Here is a 24,885-nt window from a genome sequence, read left to right as displayed (position 1 = left end):
AAAACTTAGAGCTTTCCCACTAAGGTCAGGAGCAAGATAAGGGTGTCACTTTCACCACTTCTATTCAACATAGTATTAGAAGTCCTAGCCACAGCAATCAAACAAGAAAAAGAAATAAAAAGCATCCAAATTGGAAAGGAAGAAGCAGAACTGTCATTGTTTACAGATGACATGATACTGTACATTGAAAATCCTATAGACTCCACCAAAAAACTAGACCTAATAAGTGAATTTGGCAAAACAGTGAGTTACAAAGTCAATATCCAGAAATCAAAGGCAATTTTGTACACCAACAATGACATATCAGAAACAAAAATCAGGAAAAAAAATCCCAGTTGATATAACAAAAAGAAAAATAAAGTGCCTAGGAATAAACCTAACAAAGGATTTAAAAGCCCTGTACTCAGAAAACTATACAACACTGAAGAAAGAAATCAAGGGAGACACAAATGGAAGTATGTGCCATGCTCATGGATTGGAAGAATTAACATCATCAAAATGTTAATACTACTCAAAGCAATTTATAGATTCAATGCAATCCCTATTAAAGTGCCAATGACATATTTCACAGATATAGAACAAACATTTCAAAAATTTATATGGAACCATAATTGAACCCAAATACCTTCAGCAATTTTGAGAAAGAAGAACAATGTAGGAGGGATCCCAATACCTGATACCAAACAGTATCACAAGGCCACTGTAATCAAAACAGCTTGGGACTAGCATAAGAACAGACACATGTACCAATAGAACAGAATAGAGAGCCCAGAAATAAACCCAAGCCTCTATGGTCAATTAATATTCAACAAAGGGGGCAGAAGCATTAAATGGAGCAAAAATAACCTATTCAACAAATGGTGTTGGGAGATCTGGATAGCTACATGCAAAAAAAATGAAACTCGATCACCAAGTTACACCATACACAAAAATAAATTCAAGGTGGATAAAATACTTAAATATAAGACACCACACATTTTTTTTGTCAAAAGCATAAGGTTCCCACATATTTTCTCAGCTTGTAAAAGGGTGAATGGACAGGTGGGGCATTTCTCAAAGAACTTGAATGTAGGCATGACCTGCATGACCCCAATTTTCAGACTCTCCACTCCTTTGTGGGTCCTTCCTCTCTTCTGTATTGTGCAGCCCAGAGCCTCTCAACCTGTAATATGAACACAGATTACCTGGAGGTCTTGTGAAAGTGGAGGTTTTGATCCAGCAGGTCAGGGGTAGAGTCTGAAACTGCATTTCTAGCCAGCTGCTTGGAGATGTCATTCCAAGTAATGAGGCCCTGGTCTCTCAGCCTCACAGATGTTAATGTAAATCTCAGCTGCAGATTCCTCTTGTCTCCTTCCTAGCCTGCAATTTATGCAGAACATTTTAGCTAGTGCCCTTATGTGCTATCCCTTGACAGAGGCAAAATACTGCTGTATGTAAAAACCATGCACTAGAAGTTTTTTTCATCAGTGAGAACACCTTTGGTCTATTACTAATAAAACCGGATGGACCATGTGGGTTTTTTGCACAGTGCAAGCAATGGGCAAGATTTCCATGGTATGTGGAGCAGAGATGGAAGAACTGCAAAGGCAGTGGTTTGGAATCAGAAAAGGAGGGAATCACATGATGACAGACATGGTCCCAAACTGGGCCAGCCATGAAATGCTTCATGGAGGAAACAGCTGCAGAGTTGATAGGGAGGGAGGTAGAGCAGAGCCAGGGACCTGAGTTTTAACATGTGCTCTGTCACATGGGTTGGGAGACTGGAGGACTCTCCCAGATACCTCTGCAAGTGTCCAGTTCTTGTCAGTGAAGGATGGATACTGATACCTGCTTAGCAGGCTTGGAAGGGTATTTGTGGGGAGAAAAAAGTTTCTGCCATGAATGTTTTTAGAAGGATTATCATTGAGAATGATGAGGGCACAAATGTTAGGAGTGAGTCCAAAGGGAGGTTGAGAACTGGAGGTGGCAGAGGGAGCCTGGCAAGGAGGTGTGGTCAATAACAACATAGGATTTCCAGCAGGAGACAAGAGCATCTGAGCAGAGTTGACAGTAGACAGAAGATGAGATTATCCTTTCTGGTCCATGAATGACAGAAGAACAGAGGAAGTGGCCATCTCTTAGAGATGGCTTCAAGGTTTGGGATATTGTCAAATAAAACCAAGCTATACCATGGCAGTTTAGGGGACAGGAACATGCCACCCCAAATGTGCCATTTGGCCTAAGGACTGTTTTGAGCTGGAGGCAAATGAGAATCAACAGACACAGGAACACACCTTTGCAGAGTTTCTTATCTGACTAAATGCAGAAACCTCTGAGAAATGAGGCTGCTGTAAGTCCCCTCTCCAGGGTACCTTTTATGGCTGTGAAGAAGGCAAATAGTCAGTACAAAGATGGGTCTGCACAAACCTCACTTCCTTAGTGCCTTGTCACTTCTCTGCAAATCTTTTTATCTTCTGTGAAGATATTACATAAGTTGTAACCAGGCTTGAGGTAACTCATTGCTGTCTCCCATATGTGTGTGCTGCACATTAAGAAACCTCCTCTTGTCAATCTCTCTTTTGTTAGCTAATTTTCAGGGCTCCAGTCTGTGAATCTAAGATGGGTAGCCCATAGGAGGACCTGGGAAGAGGTTTTCTTTCTCCATCTGAACAATGGAAATTAACTTAGTCACTAATAGATCAGAGAGGGGATGGCAGTAGAGGGTACAGGAAAGAGTGGGATCCATCTGGTCAGGAGAGAGAGTACCTACTACCATGTGCCCATTGAGAATCAGAGAGCCTGGAATCAGAGAGGAAGGCTTGAAGGGAGGGGAGCAACTTGGGGGATGTGTGTATGTTAATGAAGAGGCTTATAGAACAGGTAGCTTTCAGTTCAGCAGGGGTTGGATCTGGCCTAGGATGTGAGTCTCAGCTTCAGGTAGGACATGGCTGCCACCCACTGGACCTTGCCCACCACTGTGTCTGAAGGATATGCCTATACTCCAGGGTTATTCTTAGATGGACGAAGAATAGATTACTCCAGAAATGCTTGTTTGGTGAAGACATATTAAAGCCAGGGGTGGGGGAAGACTTTCCCTTAGAGTGACATTTGGATGGAATGCTCATGTGTATTCATAAGCACATTTGAAATTTGGAAATTAACTATGAAACTAAATGCAGAGCCAGCTTCCAGTGTACAGATGTTGAAAAATTCCTGCTTTATCATTTTATTTTATTTTATTTTATTTTATTTTATTTTATTTTATTTTATTATCACTGCTGCAAGCTTTTGAAAATGAAAGGATAACATTCTGCCATATTTGAAAGCATGATTAAAGAAAAATTATTTGCAGGCTCAAAAAACAATGAAACTTTGTGTAGTATTCTTTGAGAATCAATTTAATGATGGTGGTCACACTGATTTATGTGACAGCTGGGATTTAGTGTGGGATGATGCACAAATGCCTCATATAATGGCCCAAAGGTGCCATGGTCTCATGGCAGCCTGGGATACAGGAAAGAGTGGGATCCATCTGGTCAGGAGAGAGAGTACCTACTACCATGTGCCCATTGAGAATCAGAGAGCTAGTTGACACTAGTTGTTGAGGCTGTGAGGGATTGGGAGGGAGGGGCCTTCTACTGAAAACAATGCAGTCTGGAGTGGGAAAAGTTGATGCTTGTGCTCTTCTGTTGATTTATTTCATGTCTCAGGGACAGATTCTGTTTTCTCACGCTGGCTACAACTACATTCTGGTCCTATGGGCTCTTCTGAGCCTTGTTCATCAAGAGATTGTGTATCTGTTCTTTCCCCTTGGACCTGGAGAACTTTGCAATGGCTATAGGAGTGACCTCTGTGGTTAATGAGGCTGGATTAGAAATGGTGACACAACTTCTGCCTGGGTCTCTCTTGGAACCTATGCCTTTGGAGACCTGATCCACCACGTTGCAGGGGGACTGGGTCTTGCTTCATTGGAGCAGCAGACCTAGATGCCAATGTGGAGTTTAGATGTACTGACACCCAATAATAATTGAAACATTGGAATTTTGCTCTCCCACCCCCAACCAGGAGGGTTGTATGTGTTGTCATCATAATTGTGCTTTTATTAAAAGATATAACATACAAATGATGCTATGAGAAACAGTTGTATGGATCTCTAGTTACTTTTGCATGTCTCTGAGCACATTATCTGTTATAAGGCTTCTTGAACTTGATAGAGCCATAGAATCACTTTGGAGGGTTTGTTAAAACAATCTGATGGGCTCCTCTTCAAGGATTTCAGATTCAATAGTTGTGTGATGAACTCACCTTTCTAAAGAGTTCCCAGGTGACAATAATGCTGTTGGTAAAAGGATCTCATGTAAGAAATTTCAGAACTTAGAGACAGGAAAAGGTTTGCTGCTCTTAGGTCTGGCTCACTCTCTCCTTAACAGTGGGAACTATGCACCTGTATTTCTCTTTTCCCTCTTCTTGCCAGGAGTTACATGTGTGGTGCAACTCTCTCATCTATGACCCCAAATTCATGTTCAATTATAATATTAGAATGTGACCTTATTTAGGAATAGTGTCTTTGCAGGTGTACTTAGTTAAGGATCTTCTTATAGGAAGAGGAGTGGACACAGAGACACATGCACACAGAGTAGAAGCCATGTCAAGACAGGCCAAGTTTGGAGAGATGCAGGTATAAACCAAAGAATGCCTGGAGTCACCAGAAGCTGGAAAAGACAAGGGAGAAACCATCCCTGGAGACTTTGGAGGGTGCATGACCCTTCTGATACCATGTTTCAGACTTCTGGCCTCCAAAACTGGGAGAGAATAAATTTCTGTTGTTTTAAGCCACTCAGTTTGTAAATCTTCTCTCTCTCTCTCTCTCATCTCATCTCTATATGTGTATATATACACTTTCATTATGTTTTTTGAGCCATTTCAGAGTAAGCCAAAGATAGCATGCTATTTCACTTCTAAATATTCTTGTGTTTTTAAAGAATGATGGAGACATATCAAATGGGCCCAACACCAAATCCGGAATGATTGAGCATCAGAATAATTAATAACAATAATGGATTACAACTGACTGACATGGAGGAATGCCTACTAAGAAATACTATGGGAAGAATGATGGAGTGAGTACATCATCAATGGCGCTCAAACAAAGGCGTTCAATGAGTTACTTGTTAATTACTAAGGACAAAGCAATGGCTTTACAGAACAGAAATCTGGTAGAAACCACCTTTGCCAAGTGATCAAAGTTAACATCACCAGAATTGGGACAAACTGATATCATAAGCCTAAGGTAGGCAAAATATCTCTTTGAAAGTATTCCTTCTAAAACCTAATTATGAGAAAACATCAACAAACCCAAATGAGAGGCATTCTATAAATAACTGTAAATTAAAAATCACAAAGTCATGAAACACTAAGGTTGAGGAACTGTTCCAGACTAATGGAGACAAAAGGGACCTGAAACTAAATGCATTGTATAATCCTGGAACTGATCACAGACCAGGAAAAGGAAAAAGGACCATGAAGGACATTATTGCCATAATTGATAATAAGTAAAATCTTTATTACTTTTAAATTTTAATTGTAATATATGTTTCTTTTTTATTAAGGCTTTTTATTATTTTAAAATATTTTAATACTTTTACTATACAAATTTGAAAACTATGATACTGTTATAGGCTGAGTTGTGTTCCCCTCACCCCAAATCCATATGTTGGAGTCCTAACCCTCAGGACCTCAGTATGGGACTATATTTAGAGATGAGATCTTTAAAGAGGTAATTAAGGTACAATGGAGTCATTAGGGTGGCCTTAATTTAATCTGGCTAGTGTCATAAAGTGAGGAGACTTTGACATAGACACAGAGAGGGCAGACCATGTGAGAACAAGGGAGAAGATTGGCCATTCGCATAGCAGAAATGCCTCAGGAGAAACTGACCCTGCTAACACCCTGATCTTGGATTTCCAGTTCCAAAATTGTGAGAATTAATTTCTGTTGTTTAAACAGCCCTTTCTGTGGTGGTTTGATATAGGAGTCTGAGCAGACTAATAGGGATTTCTACAGAATTTATGAAAATATATATAGACTTTAATAATAGTAAGTCAACTTCTTGTATTTACCTCTCAAATTAAGAAATAGAACATGACCAATAATCTAGAAAGTCTGTTGCCCCACCTCCTCTAGAAGTAACAGTTATACCAACTTTTGTTCTCCACCTGCAAATGTAGTGTGAAAAAATTGCTTAGCTTTGAAATCTGAGTAGCAAACACAAAGCTAGCTGGATAAGAGAAGATCAATATTCTCAGTGCTAGATAAAGGTTTTCTGGAAATGGTAATCTGTAGAGAATTTCTGGGAAGTAATTTGGCCTTGGTTTTGGGAAAGGTGAAGAGAAAGCCTCTGGAAATAGGGGTCTTACCCCATTTGGGGTATCTGCAGGGCTAAGTTTTGGGCCAGGACCTGCATATCTTTTAAAATATGACCAGAGTAATGGACTTCTTTTAATTTCACTTTTCAAAGCTTACCATGCCTTATATCCAGCTCTTAGGTATGCATCAAACAAAACACTTTGTGGGGTAAAATAAAAGTGCTGTGACAGACATGGAAGGAACATCAAAAATGTCATCTCGTGGTCAAAACAAATAAAATGTAAATAAGAAGGTGCATCAAGCTCACCTGATGGAATTCTTCAGTTAGAAAGTGTGAGGGAACTTTGTCTAGCACAGCCCTCCTGGCTGCCATGGATGAGAATAAGTCTATCAAGACATGATCTGCTTGAGGAGGGAAGGCTGACCGGTCTCTCAGAGGAGAAAGGTGTTTAGCCTCTCTCTTAGTGGGCTTTTATTGAGTTTAGCTTGCATAGGGATGTATATCAAAGAAAGGAGATATAGTTTACAGATAACATTTCTGGGATCATGGGGTTTTTTTTGATTCAGGGTCTGATAGACAGTGTGACTTCAATCAGCCATAAAACCTGGGGAAACAAACTTATTTTGTGCTTGGACCCTTAACATTTAAATTAAAGACATTCTCAGTGAAGCAGGTTCCACAGGATTTTATGCATTCTTTCCTAGGCCTAAATGCCTCCTGCTGTGAACTGCCGGCTCTGGTAGTGGGCTCACCCACCTTCAGCATTTTTTTCAGGCCTGAATCTGGTAGGGGAAGCAAGGCAGCCAAGAGATTAAGAGACTTTTTGAAGATAAAATGAGGACTCAGGCTATGATAACACTGAGGGGTGAGGGTCTTTTGTCCCTCCCCCACAATTCCCCAGTTTCTTCCCTGATGGCCCCTTTGCAACTGTGCCTGTCTTAGGTTGTTCCTTCCTTGAGTAATCTTAACCATCATTGACTATCCAGCCATCCTCCAGGGACCAAGCAAGGTGAAGTAAAGGGGGCAGAGGCTGTGCCCCTGCTAGGAGGATAAGTTTTGTCTCCTTAGTGGTTTATGGGCCCAAGGTCCCCTAGCATGGGGCCTTTTCACCTGTCAGTGGGTTTATAGCTCCTGACACCAGGCAGGATGGTTCCCAACAAGAAAGATAAAATAGCAATTAGAATTTGGGCAATGATTACTTTACTTTCTCTGGGTCATGCTGATCCAATCTGGACTGTTTGCTTTCTATGTTTGGGGCCCTGCTGCTGTCTGGGATGTCCCTTCCCATCATCTTGGGGACTGCATTATGCATTGCTATACTTCTGGCTACCTGTATCTTTTCTCCTGGTTGACACTCTCATTCTGGTTGAGCATATTCTTCAGTTAGTTCTGGAGGAAGGGGGCATGGTACCTGTGTGTCTGAAAATATTCTATACTTGATTTTGTTGATAGTGTGTCTTGTATATAGAAGTCCAAGATGTCATTTTTATACAGTTTTCAGGGTGTGGACCATTGTCTTCTAGCTACTGATAAGTCTGGTGCCATTCTGATTCATATCTTGTTGAGTGACCTGTCTTCTCTTCCCAAAATGTTGTGGAATATGTTCTTTGCCTCTGGTTTGTGAAATTTCACAATGTAGTGTTCTTATGTAGGATTATTTTCATTCATTGTGCTAGGCATCTTTTCATTCTGGAAACTCATGTTCTTCTGTGAGAGACATTTTTAAAAATTAGGAACAAAATTCTATGTAGTTTAAGATGTTTTTGTTTTGAGAGTAAACTGATATTTTATTTTTTGAGACTTTTTAAAAATCTTCACTTGAGGATATGTTTATTGATTTTAGAGAGAGAGTAGAAGAAAAAGAGAGCATGAAAGAAACATAGATTTGAGAGAAACATCAATCTTTTGCCTCTGATATGTGCTCTGACTGGATATTGAACCTACAACCTAGGTATATGCCCTGACTGGGGATCAAACTTACAACATTTTTGTGTACAGGATGATGTTCTAACCAACTGAGCCACCTGGCCAGGGCTGGTATTTTATTTTTATATCTTATTCCCTTTTTATCTGTATAGTATTGTTGCTATCTTATAACTATTTTTCAGATTATAAAAATAACACCTGTTATGCAAATTGCAGTGTACAGCAGCCCTCTGTGTCACAGGTTTGGTTTCTTTTTGATTAGCACTTTTTCCTATTGACACCCTCATCTTGAGCAAAGGCTTTTCTGGTGCCAAGCATGACTCTCTGAATTCATGAAAAGAACCAGATAAAATGCACACATGTATGATATCTTTTAGGAGTCAGAATATAGGGCAGGTACCACAGTGAAAAACATCTCATGAGCTGTCTGGTTTGTCTTACTTGTCACTACACCAACACTCTGCCCTATCTGAATGCTGGCTCTTCTGATGTCTGGGGCTCCAATGGACTACTGTCCTGTGAGAAGCTCTAGAATGACAATGGGTTTACAGAGAACATAGCCACTCAGGCTTCCTGACTGCTAACGTATCTGGAAAATGAAACACACTCTTTATTCTGCCCTATACACCCCAATAAAAAGCTGGTCATGAAGCAGTTCTTGCTAAGGATTTATCAACTCCTAACACACAGTCATTTTAAAGCTTTCTTTAGGGATTGTGTCACCAGAGGAGGTGACGCTTGCAAAATAGTAAGAAGTTTAGTGTATACATATTATACATTTTTTTCTCTTGAAAATTGGCATTTGTCTTTAGTATGTATGCCCACTGAGTATGTAGTAACTAATCTGAATTTGGGGATTTTTGAAGGGCCCATCATCCAGCAAGTTCTGTAGAGTGAAGTGCCCCAGGCTGGCAACCATGACCTATACCTAAATCCCCAGCCTAGGGACAGAGGTAGGTCTGGGGAGGAGAAACTCTTCTGGGTGGAAGCGGGGCTTTCTGAATTGTGAGTGGAGGTGGAAGAAGGCAATGCTTTTGTGGATATGCACAGACCAGCGGTGATGTGTTTAATTCCCTGGGTGTTTTTTGTCAAACTATGGGGGAAATAACATTTGACCGACTGTTTAAACATTTCCCTCTTCTATATTGAACTTTCTTTTAGCAACTTGTCAGATGCACCTTGTAGATTTGTTAGCTTGTTACAGCACTGAAGAGACTGAGGGAGACTTGGCAAGGGGAAGATGGGCAGCTTCTTATGGGGCTGAGCCTGCTCTAGGTGACCAAGGAGGTTACCACCAGCTCAGGCTGGACAACAGGCACTCACAAGAAGACAGGATCCACCAAAGGGGGTTTCAGTTGCATTGTGCTGTCAGGTGAATGGGCCTGGGAAGTCACTGGTAAGAACAAAGCTGTGACTCAGGGGAAGGACTGCTGGTCGTTTCAGCAGCTACCTTGTTTGGATTCTATTAAAAATTTGAGGTATCTGTAGGCATTATCTGCATTCCACTGTAAATTTTGTCTTTCTTGTGCTGGGACCATCCCAGTCTTATTGTCACAGAGCCAAAAATCACTTTCTCAAACCCAGGCTGCCCATCAGTGTGGTCAGGTGTCAGGCATGTGGCCTATGGGGATGTGCTGAATACACAAATGCCCTGCCTATTGTAGGCCCAATAAGGGTAGGTGGGGCTGAAATGCATCCTGCCTTGCTTGACAATGTGACAAAAATGGGGGCTATGCAATACACCTGACAAGCTCAGGGGGAACACATGGCAGGACTGACAAACTTTGTGACTGAAAGTACCCTCACAGGATGGGATGATCACAAATTCCTAACTGGTCATGGCAGATAGTCATGCCCCAGGACTATAACTTCCTTAGCAAAGGTCAGTCTTGACTTAAGTGAGTCCTGTCCATTGTTCTTAAGCATCTAGGATATCATACATTTGAAATGCCTTTAACATACCTTTGAGGAACTTTCTTTTCCAGACCCCTTGAAGGCATAAACTCCAGCACCAGAGCAGAATACCATGAGGCTCCTCATTATCTTGTTGCCTGCATACCATCTCTGTATGCTGGAAACATTAAATTTTAACCATCCTCTACCCACCAATGTAAAAAAGTATATTTCTCTCCATTTTGTTCTTTATCTCATTTTAGATATTTCCCCGCTTTGCTTTCTCCCACCTCCTTAATCTACCACAAATGGATTTCATGTAACCTTCCTTAGGTCTTCTTTGATTCTTTAAAAAATATATATTATTTTATTGTTGCTAAAGTACAGTTGTCTGCATTTATCCCCGACTACTCCCCCTTACCCCAGCCAACCCCACCTCTCTCCCAATTCTACCCCGCCTTGGTTTTGTCCATATGACTTTTATAGTTGTTCCTGAAAACCCTTCCTGCCTTACCCCATTTCCCCTCCCACCTCCCCTCTGGTTACTATCAATTGTTCTTAATTTCAGTGTCTCTGCTTATATTATGCTTGCCTGTTTGTTTTGTTGATTAGGTTCCAGTTAAAAGTGAGATCATATGGTATTTGTCCTTCACTGCCTGGCTTATTTCACTTAGCATAATCCTCTCCAGTTCCATTCATGCTGTCACAAAGGGTACAAAGCTCCTTTCTTTCTGCTATGTAGTATTCCATTGTGTACCATAGTTGTTTGATCCATTCATTTACTGATGGGCACTTAGGTTGCTATCAACACTTGACTATTGTAAATTGTGCTGTTATGAACATTGGGGTGCATAGGTTTTTTGGATTGGTGTTTCATGGCTCTTAGGGAATAATCCCAGCAGTGGAATTGCTGGGTCAAAAGGCAGATCCATTTTTAGTTTTCTGAGGAAATTCCATACTGTTTTCCACAGTGGCTGTACCAGTCTTCATTCCCACCAACAGTGCACTAGTGTTCCCTTTTCTCCACGTCCCCTCCAACACTTGTTTGTTGATTTGTTTATGATAGCTATTCTGACTAGTGTGAAGTGGTATCTCATTGTGGTTTTAATTTGGATCTCTCTGATGGCTAGTGATGCTGAACATCTTTTCACATGTCTCTGGATACTCTGTATGTCCTCCTTTGAGAAGTTTCTGATGAAGTTTTTTGCTGACTTTTAATTGGGTTTTTTGTCTTCCTGGAGTGGAGTCGTGTGAGTTCTTCATATATTTTGGAGATCATACCCTAATCTGAGGTATCATTGGCAAATATGTTTTCCCATATAGTTGTTTCTCTTTTCATTTTAATGCTGTTTTCTTTAGGCATGCAGAAGCTTTTTAATTTGATGATATCCCATTTGTTTATTCTTTCCTTTATCTCCCTTGCTTTAGGGGACATATCAGTGAAAATGTTGCTGTGTGGAATGTATGAGATTTTCCCACTGAACTTTTCCTCTAGGACTTTTATGGTGTCATGATTTATATTTAAGTCTTTTAGCTACCTTGAATTTATTTTTGTGTATGGTGTAACTTGGTGATCGAGTTTCATTTTTTTGCATGTAGCTGTCCAGATCTCCCAACACCATTTGTCGAAGAGGCTATATTTACTCCATTTTATGCTTCTGCCCCCTTTGTTGAATATTAATTGACCATAGAGGCTTGGGTTTATTTCTGGGCTCTCTATTCTGTTCCATTGGTACATGTGTCTGTTCTTATGCCAGTCCCAAGCTGTTTTGATTACAGTGGCCTTTTGATACAGTTTGGTATCAGGTATTGTATCCCTCCTACTTTGCTCTTCTTTCTCAAAATTGCTGCAGCTATTTGGGTTCATTTATGGTTCCATATAAATTTTTGAAATGTTTGTTCTATGTCTGTGAAATACGCCATTGGTACTTTAATAGGTATTGCATTGAATCTGTAAATTGCTTTGGGTAGTATGGACATTTTGATGAAGTTAATTCTTCCAATCCATGAGCATGACACATGCTTCCATTTGTTTGTGTCTTCCTTGATTTCTTTCTTCAGTGTTGTATAGTTTTCTGAGTACAGGGCTTTTAAATCCTTGGTTAGGTTTATTCCTAGGTACATTATTTTTCTTAGATTAAATGACTTTATTTCCTGATTTTTGTTTCTGATATGTCATTGTTGGTGTACCAAAGGCCTTTGATTTCTTCATATTGACTTTGTATCTTGCTGTTTTGCTAAATTCACTTATTAGGTCGAGTATTTTTTTGATGGAGTGGTAGGATTGTCTATGCACACTATCATGTCATCTGTAAACAGTGACAGTTCTGCTTCCTCCTTTTCAATTTGGATGCCTTTTATTTCTTTTTCTTGTCTGATTGCCGTGGCTGGGACTTCTAATACTATGTTGAATAGGAGTGGTGAAAGCGACATCCTTGTCTTCTTCTCGATCTTAGTGGGAAAGCTCTTAAGTTTTTGGCCATTGAGTATGATGTTGGCTGTAAGTGTCTCATATATGGTCTTTATTTTGTTGAGGAATGCTCCCTAAATTCTCTCTGCTGAGTGTTTTTATCATAAATGGGTGCTGTACCTTATCAAATGTTTTTTTCACACCTATTGATATAATCATGTGATTTGTGTCTTTCCTGTTGTTTATGTGCTATATTATGTTTATTGATTTGCAAATATTGTACCATCCTTGCATTCCTCAGATGCATCCCACTTGATCATGATGTATGATCTTTTTAACCCATTACTGGATGCAGTTTGCTGATAATTTGATGAGGATTTTAGCATCTATGTTCATCGGTGATACTTGTCTGTAGTTTTCTTTCTTTGTTATGTCATTATCTGGATTTGGGATTAGGAGAATGCTGGTTTCATAAAAAAAGCTTGGGAGTCTTCCATCATTTTGGATTTTTTGGAATAGTCTGTGAAGGATATGGGTTAGCTCTTCCTTCAATGCTTTGTAGAATTCTCCTGTGAAACCAACTGGTCCGGGCCTTTTGTGTGTTGGGAGCTTTTTGATTACTGCTTCAATTTTGTCAGCTGTTATTAGTCTGTTCAGCCTTTCTGCTTCCTCTAGATTTAGTTTTGGAAGATTATATTTTTCTAGAAATTTTTCCATTTCACCTAGGTTTTCAAATTTCTTGTCATACAGTTCTTCATAGTAATTTCTTACAGTCCTTTGTATTTCTGTGGTATCTGTTGTAATCTCTCCTCTTTTATTTCTGATTGTGTTTGTTTGGGTCCTCTCTCTCTGTTTTCTTGATGAGTCTGCTTAAAGGCTTGTCCATTTTGTTTATCTTTTCAAAGAACCAGCTTCTGGATTCATTGATCCTTAGAATTGTGCTTTTAGTCTCTATGTCATTTAATTCTGCTCTGGTCTTGGTTATTTCCTTCCTTTGACTTGCTCTGGGCTGTCTTTGTTGTTGTTCCTCCAGTTCTTGTAGGTGTAGGGTTAGGTTTTTTTGAATTTTTTTAAAAAAATTAGGTAGGTCTGTATCACTTTGAACTTCCCTCTCAGGACAGTCTTCACTGTGTCTCATAAGTTTTGGGTTGCTGTGAGTTCATTCTCATTTGTTTCCAGAAACCTTTTGATTTCTTCCTTGATCTCATTCTTGACCCATTCATTGTTTAATAGCATACTATTCAATCTCCATGAATTTGAGTGTTTTTGATTTTTTTCCTTGAGGTTGGTTTCTAGTCTCAGTCCCTGTGGGGACTGAGACAGAGAAGATGCTTGATATGATTTCAATTTCCTTGAATTTGTTGAGGCTTGTTTTGTGTCCTATCATGTGGTCTATATTTGAAAATGTTCCATGTGCATTTGAAAAGAATGTGTATTTTGCTTCTTTGGGATGAAAGGCTCTCTATATATCCGTTAAGTTCATTTGATCTAGGACATTGTTTAGTGCCGCAATATCTTTATTGATATTTTGTTTGGAGGATCTATACATATTTGACAGTGCGGTGTTGTAATCCCCTTCTCTAATTATGTTGCTGTCAATATCTTTCTTGAAGTCCTCCAAAGTTTTCTTTATGTATTAGGGTGCTCCTATATTGGGCGCATATATATTTACAATGATTATTTTTTCTTGATGGATTCTTCCCTTGAGTATTATGAAGTGGTCTTCTGGGTCTCTTTTTGTGGCCCTTTTGTTGAAGTCTATTTTGTCTGATATCAGTCCTGGTACCCCTGCTTTTTTCCTGTCCATATGTTTGGAATATTTTTTTCCAGCCCTTCACTTCCAGCCTGTGTAGGTCTTTTGTTCTGAAGTGGGTCTCTTTTAGGCATCATATATGTGGGCCATGATTTCTTATTCATTCAACTATTTTATGTCTCTGATTGGGGCATTTAGTCCATTTACCCATAAGGTTATTATTGATAAGTACTTATTCATTGCCATTTTTCATACCTGTGTTCCTCTCTCTCTCACACAATCTTTTCCTTCTTTTTCTTAATGTAGACCACTTAGTATTTCCTGCAGAGCTGGTTTGGAGGAGGTGTATTCTTCCAGTCTTCTTTTGTGTATAAAATTCTTCATTTGTCCTTCCATTTTAATTGAGGGCCTTGCTGGATAGAGTAGTCTTGGTTGCCAGCCTTTTTTTTTTTTTTTCATTACTTGGAATATTCTTTGCCATTTCCTTCTGGCTTGGAGTGTTTCTGTTGAGAAGTCAGCTGCTAGTCTTATTTGGGCTCACTTGTATGTTACTTCCTGTTTCTCACTTGCTACTTTTGAGATTCTCTCTTTATCTTGGAATTTTGCCATTTTAATTATAATGTGTCTTGAAGTGGACCTCTTTGGGTTCCCCTTGATTGGGACTTTGTGTGTCCTGTATTTGTGTGACTTTTTCTCTCTTATCAAATTAGGGAAATTTTCCATCATTACTTTTTCAAATAGGTTTTCTATACCTTGCTCTTCTCCTCCTTCCGGTATCCCTATTATATGGACATTATTACATTTCATGTTGTCTTGCAGTTCCCTTAACAGCTCTTCATTCTTTCTGAGTCTGTTTTCCATTTCTTGATCTTTCTGGGTGTTTTTATCTGCCTTGTCCTCCAGATCACTGATTTGATCCTCTGCTTCGTTCACCTGCTTTTGATTTTTTCTATTTTGTTCTGCAATTCAGAAATTTTGTTCTTCATTTCCTCTTGGCTCTTGTTGATAGTTTCTATTTCTTCTTTCATGTGCATATAGTCTGCAGTGAGTTCCTTGTAGTTTCCCTGTATTTTTTGCTAATGCTTTGTGAACTCATGGAGCTTCCTTATAACCACTGCTTTGAAATGAATATCTGATCGTTGACTTGCCTCCACTTCATTTACCATTTTCTCATGCTTCCTCCTTTCCTTTCATTAGGGGTTTGTTTCTTTGTCTTCCTATTTTTTTAAGACTCTTCTTATTAGCCTCTGCTTCTAAAATTGATTTGTTCTGATTCCCTTGACTGATGGTGTGAATTTCTGTGGTAGAATACCTGTGAGATTCAGTGGTGCAGTCTTTTTGATCTCCTGATCTTGCTAGTCTTGGAAGGTCATTTATGTTGGCTGTCTGTACATCTTTGGGTTTGAGTGTTGTTGGGTCTTTCTTTGGTGGGTCCTTTCCTCTAGCTGGTAAACTGAGGGTCACTTCACCCACCACATCTTGTATTCTGTTGTACAGGTATGGACAAGTTGTGTTGAGGCTGGATGTTCTTTCTGTATGAGGTTTTGAGATTTCTCTCTCACTATTGTTCAGTTGTTTGTTTTGGGTAATTTCTTCACCATTTAATTGTAATTCAAGATTTATCCTCGGTGGAGGTTGCTTTAGCTTCCCCTTACTACTTCACCTTCTTTCGTTATTATTTGTTGGTGGGTTCCCTTTTCCTGTAGGTATAGTGGTGATCACAGCTCCCACCCACTCTTTTATGTGATAAGTTAGAGGGGGAAGGCAAAATGGATTAAGACAGCAAGTGAGTATTCTATGGGACTTAAAGTACCAACACGTAGAGAAGAGATAGGAGATCCTTTGGATCAGTATAGTGTGAACTGTGATATTTCACCCAACTAGTCACTTTTTAGACAGGGTGGAAAAGAGATAAAAACTCTTGGGGGTAGAGTATTGTGAGTTAGATCCAGAAAACAGTGGGCTTGTAGGAGGTCAGATTATGAGATATTGTGAGAGTAAAGGATAGAAAATACATGTAGTGTACAGGTGAATATAGTTAACCACAATAGTAATAAAGTTCTGGAAGACAGAGAAATAAGCTAAGATCTAGGAGGGGTGCTGTGTAGTATTTACAACTATATGGAATGACAATTATTTACAATAATACTGGAGCAACAATCATATGACAGAAACCCCATGATCTGAATAACAAGAATAGGAAGTACATGACTTAGTGTAGTGTGCTGTTGGAACACAAGTGAAGTGAAAGAAGGAAAATTAAAAATACACTATGAAAGAAACAAGGAAAACCAGTCAAAAATGCAATTAAACAAGAAAATGAATAAAACTAAGCAGAAAGAAGATAATTATAAAGATACTAATAAAAGAAGTAAAAAATAATACATATAAACAATAACATGCAAGTTCTCTGGAATAGCAAAGTGAAATTTGTCTCACTTTCTCAGTGGTTGGGAATGTTCCCTCTTTGGGTCTGTATCTTGTCCTTTCACAGCTCCAGGTCTTATTGTCTCACTTGTGGGGGAAAAAAGAGAGAGAGAAAGAGAGAGAGAGAGAGAGAGAAGAAAGAAAATTTAAATAAAACAAGCCTCCTTCTGGCTTTAAGCTGGCCAGGGGAGTTCTCATGATCTTCCTGGCTATGGGAGGCTGAGGGTGGTTGGGTTTCTTTTTCTCCCTTTCTGTGGTTTTGCACAGGTGGGGGCCAGTTCTGAGCTGCACTCTTCACAAGTTGCCCAGCTTCCAGCCCAGTTCCTTAGTTTGCTGCCTGGCCTCCAGTCCCCTTCTGTGCCTGGCCTATGCCTTCTGGCCATCAGTTGTGCTGTCCCTGAGGTACACCAATTAGGGGCAACTCACACACCACCCTCTGGCTCTTTGCTGTCCTAGGTGCTAGGCACTCTGAAAGTTTCTTCAGGGTAGTTTGGCTCCCCCACAGAGTTAAGTCTTTCTGGGGACTGCTGAATTCCTGACCCCTGCTGAGGGTGCCTTTGCTGAGGGTCCCTCTGCCTTCCTCTTAGAGAGTCAGTCCAGTCCCACAGGGCAGCAGGCCTCTGGGAAGGTTGGCAGGTCTGAGCGTGCAGCCTCTGCTGCTGCAGCAGCAGGGGCACATCCACAGGAGTGGCGGGGTCGGGTACGCACCACTGGGACCATGGGCATGGGCATGAGCATGAGATCTCTGCTGATGTGGTGGTGGCTGGGTCTGGCATGTGCCTCTGGGGCCCCCCTCTTCCACTGTGGCTGGGGGAAGGGTAGGGGTATGGCTGTGGTCCTGGTGGCAGTGGTGGCCCAGGGCTGAGGCTGCGGAGGCTGCAGGGGCAGAGCTGGGGCAAGGTGGGGGTGGCCGCTTTGGGAGAATTCCCTAAACAGCTACCAAGATTCCCCCTTTTTTAAATTCCCCATTTTCAAGCATGCTGTTTCAAACAGGCTCCTGGCCTCTCACACAACCCAACTTTCCAACCAGACTGGAGACTACCCAGATCAGGGTCTGTCACAACCCAACTCTTCTCCCTTCTCCAGGCATCACCTGGCTCCCCAATTTCTCTGGTAATGACCCAGCCGGTGTCCACAGTCTCAGTAGGTACACACTGCCTCTGTGCATTTGCCACTTCATCTTTATTTCTCCAGCAACTTCAAGCATTCAGGTCCATCCTGGTGCCACTGTATCCTCCCTGTTTGGCAGGAGATGGAGCTGTTGACCTGGCTGTCTTCCAAGAATCCTGCGGCAGGACTGGCAGGTGCTGGTCCTGGGGATGCAGCCACCTTGGTCCCCATGCTGGTCCCAGGGACCTTATTGTCCTAAAGCACTCTCCTTACCATCTGATTTTTAATGACTTCTACAATTTTGTCCTCTAGCCTTCATATATGCTGGGATACAATTTGCTGTTCACTCTATTCATCAGAAGATCGGCTAGGTGTTCCACCTGTGCACAGGGGATCAGACTCCGCTCCCACATATTTCACCACCATTTTCAACCAGAAAGAATTTCTTCTTTGATTCTAAATGCATAAGAAGAACTGCAAAACTGCCATGCTCTGGAGCATTTTCTCATTATGTTGAGATCTTGCTTCTGGGCATGTCCTGAAAATTTTGGTTCAAATAAACTTATAAACTTTTTCTATTGGTTTGGAAATTCTTTTGTTGACACCAGGCTGTGGACCCTGGGAGGGGAGCCCAGGTTGAATGGAAGCTTTTACTAGTTAGCCTTTCTAGGAGAGAGTATCCTTCCTAATTTATGCAAGTGTCCTTTTTGAACTAGTGAGGCCCTGTGAGAACAGGATCAGGGCAATGGAGTGGTAGGAAGCCTGCCCTTCACTGGACTCCACTGTGTGAACAGCCAAGAGATGCTCAGGGTTGTGGTACAACCGAAGGTATATCTGTTCTCTGTCCTTAGTGCTGGGCACAGAGTTCCTAAAACCTAGGGGTTTCCTAAGTGATAGGAGTGTCTTATTGTTCATAAGGAGCCCCTTTCCATCCTGAGTGCCTGCCAAATGAGGTGACTCTTAATGGGGTTGATCACCAGAAAAAACAAGTTGGGACTTTCAGCTCAACTACTGATTTCTGGGAGAGGGAGAGGGACTGGGAGGTGGGTTATAATGCCTTGAACAAGATCAGAGAGCCTTCAGGTTGATGAACACATCTGTGTTCAGGAAGGGTGATGTGCCCCAAATCCACAGGGACAGAGGTTCCTGTGCTGGTGACCCATCTGGACCTTGCCACATATACCTTTTCATCTGGCTATTCCTTAGTCATATCCTTTATAATAAACTGGTAAATGGAGGTAAAATGCTTTTCTCAGTTCTGTGAGCCATTCTAGCAATTTTTCAAACCTGTGGAGGGGATCCCTGAATTTATGGCTGGTTGGTCAAAAGTGCAAGTGGCCCTTGAGACTTGCAACTGGTATTGGAAGTGGGGGCAGTGTCGTGGGACTAAGCCCTTAACCCGAGGGATCTGACACAAGCTCTAGGGAGGTGGTGTCAAAGTGAATTGAAGTGCTAGAACCCAGCTGGTGTTGAGAATCAGAAAGGCACACCCAGAGGAGCAGAGGAGCCCCCAAGTGGGGTCAGGAGCACAGTGTGGGCAGGGCAGTACCATGAGGCACCTGCCAGGGAACAAATCTGAATACAAGGTGTTGACTGTTCTTGCTCACTGCATACAGCTGCAGTGCAATCCCCTCTCTGATGATGTGGGAGTTAGAAATGTTTCACTGACAGAGTTGTCAGAGTTAGAAAAGTAATGAGGGGACATTCTGTATGATAAATCACCTCTGGCAGGGACTGGACAGCACCCCAAATCAAACATATTAACATTTTGTGCAATGAAGCATATGAATATTTATACCAAATGAGAAGAATAAAAAATATTTAAAAATCTCAAGTAAGGCTTTGGTGCCTCAAACTCAGGCAACCATTTGGCTTGGAGAGTGGTCTGGATTTCAGAATTGCTGGTGAGGACTGCAGACTTCTATCAGCTGAGTGAGCTTCCTCGGCAGGTGGAGGCTGTGTCTCCCCAGGACAAGGCTGACCAGCTGAGTCAGAGCTGGGGTACCGAGTGCAGAGCACAGCTGCAGCTGAAGGTGGGCATACCCAGCAGAAGTATGTTAACAACCTCTATATTTTTGTGAATTTTGTACACAAGGCCACCAAACAATTCTACTTCATATCATTGAAATGTTTTTTGTTTCATTTTGTTTTATTTTCACATGTCTCCACAAACAAACTTGCTTTGAACCCAAAGAGAAATCATGTGTGACATAGGGCTCTTCAGAAAACAGGTGTCTCTGTTGTGTAATATTTCAGAGCATTTATTAGTGACACTTCCTTGATTGATGACCATGACTGTTTTTAAGGGCTTTTTTTAACCATCTGATACATTTATAATGCATGCAGAGCAATAGTCAGAAAGTATAGGTTTGTATATTTGGAATGGCTTGTACTACAATAATGTGAATTCACTTTGGTTAGGAAAAGCAAAAATTTTATACTCCTGACCAAAATGTGTAAATTGTAAACAGTTTTTTTAAATGAATGTGACATCTGAAAAAAATTATTGGTCTGGGCAAGACAGGACTGAGTAACTTGTCACAGATGCTATATTACTATAGTTATTCATGTTTGGAGCATTTTGTTTACAGAGTGGTATTCTATTAATCATGTGAGTACATGAGAGCAAAAACTAAGAAATGTCAGTGGGTAGAAAAGAGCAATTAGAGTTTCTGAGCTAGTTTTGTAGCATCTTAGCTTGTAAATTACCACTAAGATAACATTCTTTGGATATGCCTACTGCCATATCTGATGGCAATTAATACTTTAAGTGACAAGACTCTTGAATAAGCTATGACTCTGTCTTCAAATTAATTATGAAATTTGTAACCACAAAGCCTGGAAGGCCTGCACATGGATGAGAATTTTTCAGAAGTTGAATGAAAGTGGTAAGGATGCTGATACTGTTTAAAGACTCCAACACTAGCCCATACCAGCACTTATCTCCTGAAGACCCCTGTGAAGTGAGAATAGATCATCCCAGTTTCCAGAGATGTGGGAGTGCAGTTGAAAATACTTGTTGGTTTCTCTTCCTTAAAATCACACTTTTCTTTTCCCATCCATACAGGGTCTTCTTCCTATAATAAACATTCAGATTAGCTCCTGGGCTGGGATTGTTTCAGAGAGGTATTCTGGCTTCATCCATAACCTATCTCTTTTTCACATCTGCCCCAGAAGAGATGTTACCATTGGGCAGAAGCTTCAGGAAAACTAAGACCTAAAGCTATTTGAGCTATAGGCTTCCCAGTTAGTGGCCCCTTCCCCTCTTCCAGACTGTCAGCTCATCCTCAATGCAGGTCCTGGAAGGTACAACTTCATGCCCAGACTATGCTCCTTTTAAAATTTAAGTTAAAAAAAGAAAATTTAAAGTAAAATATACTTTTGTTATATTTTTCTTATAAAAATTGTACATATACATTAAAAGGTAGAAAAAAACAGACAAAGGATAAAATCAATTTCAATCATAGATAAGTACTGTTATTGATAATACTTTGGTGTGTATGTACTGCCTGTTTTCTCTCTCTCCTTCCCCTCACCATCTTGCTCTCATTCTTCATGTACATATACTACACATAACTGACTTGTTTAAGTGGAATGACCATGAGTGAGCTTCTTTCAAGTCTTCTTCCAAACTATACCCTTTTGGGTGCAGTGGATCACATGGTCACACCTAAGGGAGAAGGGATGTTTCCAGAAGAGTTTTTCAACCAAATGTCCTTGTTCATTGTCCAGGAAGAAGAGCAGCAGCCATCATAGCTGAGGGATGGTGAACAGGGAGTTCTAGCTCTTTTCAGCCATTTTTTCCCAGCAGGGCACCTGTTGTATGGTGTGGGCCACCACCCATGACTTGTGGTGACTTCAGCTCAGCAACTTGGCTTCCATGGAGTCATCATGACCAGTGATGGTTCTGGATGAACTGGAGTGGCAGAAATCTAGTCCAGAGAGTTGCTCAGGATTCCATGGTCAGTATGCAAGATACAGAGTAAACCTAAAAGACTTGCCTTTCCTTTGCCAGCTTCTGCCTACTGGAGGAGGTCTTCGAGAGGCAATGACTATTGGTGGACCCTGCTCCTCACTCTCTCCCCTTGTTCTTGGAAGGTGCACTCTGCCCACCATTCCCACAGTGGGAGCTATTCCAAGGATGAAGCCTTGAGAGAGTAAGGTGGTGTTGAGACCAGCAGGACAGTACATGACTGAACTCCCATTAAGGCCTGTATATGAACTTTGAAGGTTGTGGTAGATGGTGTAGAGATCTACTTGTCTATCTACTGTCCAAGATAAGCCTCATAAGTAAGTTTCCTGGCTTATTAAAACTGCCACCTACCAAAATGGAATCATCTGCCTCTTTCTTTTGTCTCTTCTTGGTTCCAGTTTTCAAACCAAGACCACCCTATAAGCACCTCCACTCATTCCTGACTGGGCTTCTTCCTGAACCACAGGTGAAGGTACTATGCTCTGTCTTAAATACCCAGCACACTTCCCCTTAGAGAGATGGTTTTAAATCTCTTAGCACAATGGTCCCCAACTTTTTGGCACCAGGGACCTGTTTCATAGAAGACATTTTTTTCCATGGACTGGGTTGGGTGAAAGGCTTTATAGCCTGCCACCAGATGCAGTTTAATTGTCACTTGCCACTCACTGATAGGGTTTTGAAATGAGTCTGAAAGCAATTGGTCTATTATGGTCTCTGTGTAAACCTCTCTGCTAATGATAATTTGTATTTGCAGCCACTCCCCAGTGCTAGGCTAGTATCCCCACCTCAGCTCCACCTCAGATCATCAGGCATTAGATTCTTATAAAGAGTGCACAACCTTGATCCCTTGCATGTGCAGTTCACAGTAGGGTTCATGCTCCTCTGAGAATCTAATGCCACTGCTGATCTGACAAGGGGCAGATCTCAGGCAGTAAGGGTGCTTAGAACACAGAGTTCTTAGTACTCTGTGGGTGAAAGAACTAGTGGCTGTAAACACAAATATAAAATACAGATGAAGCTTCGCCCACACTTCTTGTTACATAGCTCAGTTCATAACAGGCCATGGCAGGTACTTGTCCATGGTCTGGGGGTTGGGGGGCCCTTGTTTTAGCATGTGTTCCAGAAGCTTATTGCTAATGTTAGGTTCATTCCACCTCACCTGCCCCCCACAAAATGTCATCTGTGTTGGCTGACACTGAGCACTTGACCCAGGATATGTTCTTCACTTTACTTTTGCATTTGACAAACTGACTGCCAAGAGTTTAATTTACAAAGAATAATGATGCACTTTTTCTTAGGGCTCTTAAAATGATGCTTGAATCATTCTTATTTGCAACAGTTATCTTTGCTTATTTTTTGTCTTTAACAGTTAAATACTCCTTTTTAGGGTGCAAATTCTTTACATACAGCTTTACCCTAATCTGAGCAGTGTGATTGTCTTTAGCTTCATGAAATGGCAGCATTTCCAAGATTTCTAGTGTGAACTATTAATGAACATTATATTTACATTGTGTCACTGGAAGCCTAAAACCCTGCCCATCAGTAAGAGAGGGGTGTGTCAAGATAGATACTATGTGATATCACTTATATAAAATTAAAAAAGAAGAAAACATGAATAAACAAAACAACACTTCATATGTGCTTAAATACTTTCTACACTCTTAAACCTGTGTAATTTTAACAACATATAAGATTCTATATGGATACTCACCAGTGAAGTATACTACAACTTGGATGAAGATTGTGAATTATGTAGCTGTGCAGTACTGATGGCGATGAAGGTGGTGACAATGAGATGAATGTACTGCACAGCCAAGAAGAGCGTTACAGCTCTTTTGAAGACACCACTTCATCAGGTGCTTCACCAGGCAGTGCAGTATCTTCACCCTGGACCATAACTTCTATTTCCGCTAAAGGTGTAGGCATAACTGATCTCTTTGTCCAAGTGATGAACATAATTATGGGGAGTTGCTGGCACTGCTTTTTATCTGCAGAGGCAGCTTCTCCATGCAGAGAAATGCTCTTGAGTTCAAAGCATCTCTGAAATTTGTCAAACCAGTCCTTGCAGGCACTGAATGGGGTTGATCTGGTGGGAGAAGCACTCAACTGTCCTGCTTCTATGTCATCGTCCTCGTCTTCATCCTCATCACCATAGTGAATGTCCATGCTTTCCGTAAAACTCTCATAAAGTTTCTTGGTCTTCATTTGGATGATGTTGGTATCCAGTGAGGTATGCTTCTTCCTGCAGTCATTTATCCACAGGGCCAATGCAGACTCTATCCTCACAATAACCTTATTGCGGGAAGTGACCACCCTCTTTGCAGTCTTGTTAAAAGTCATTGCTGCCGTAGACCTAATATTCTTCCTATCTTTCTTTATGTAGCCAACAGTAGATTCATTGATCCCGTAATGGCAGCCTACAGCCATGTAGCTTTTGCCTGCTTTTAACATGTCGAGAAGTTCCACCTTTTCTTTGATGGTAAGCATATTCCTCTGCCACTTGGGTTCACTGTCAGAAGCCTTAGAAGGCACAGAACTTTTGGGTGGCATTGTAGGGCTTGAAATAAATTCAAACTTTTATGAAAATTTCACAAAAATACAACACCACAGAGCAACACTATACATAGCAATCAGACATTGAAGTGAAGTGGACAAGGAGAGATGCTGAACATATGGGCACAGTGTGAGAGAGCAAACAGACCAATGCTACAGTTACTGAGCCAGTCAGTGCCCAGGATACAGAACACAGTGCTGTGGTTGGTCGCCTTCCATTCCATTAGCCAGTAGTGTGTCCTGTACAATCTCACATTGGCAAACTTTGCGCAAGGGGTAGTGGTATACTGCATTTCCATTGTGTACAGTATGGTATTCATCCACTGATTAAATACATACTGTATTTTATTTTGATTTAATATTCTTTTAATATGTTTGAATTAACATTTTGTATATTTTTTATATTTTAAATTTTTAGGCAAAAATAATTAAAATCATAACTATTATATAAATAGATCTATACCACAAAATCCCACAATGTCGTGTGCCCACCT

At 40.8% G+C, this 24,885-nt stretch overlaps 1 pseudogene; it reads right to left on the bottom strand.

Annotated features, from left to right (window-relative positions):
* The window catches only part of LOC123815546, a 31,835-nt pseudogene extending 8,071 nt beyond the window's left edge, over positions 1-23,764 (bottom strand).
* Between the last annotated feature and the right edge of the window lie 1,121 nt (positions 23,765-24,885).

Source organism: Phyllostomus hastatus, unplaced genomic scaffold, assembly GCF_019186645.2.
Source record: "Phyllostomus hastatus isolate PE091 unplaced genomic scaffold, TTU_PhHast_1.1 phas_contig_195, whole genome shotgun sequence".
NCBI lineage: Eukaryota > Metazoa > Chordata > Mammalia > Chiroptera > Phyllostomidae > Phyllostomus > Phyllostomus hastatus.
The sequence above is the reverse complement of the archived record's forward strand: the minus strand, read 5'-3'. Positions and strand labels throughout refer to the sequence as shown.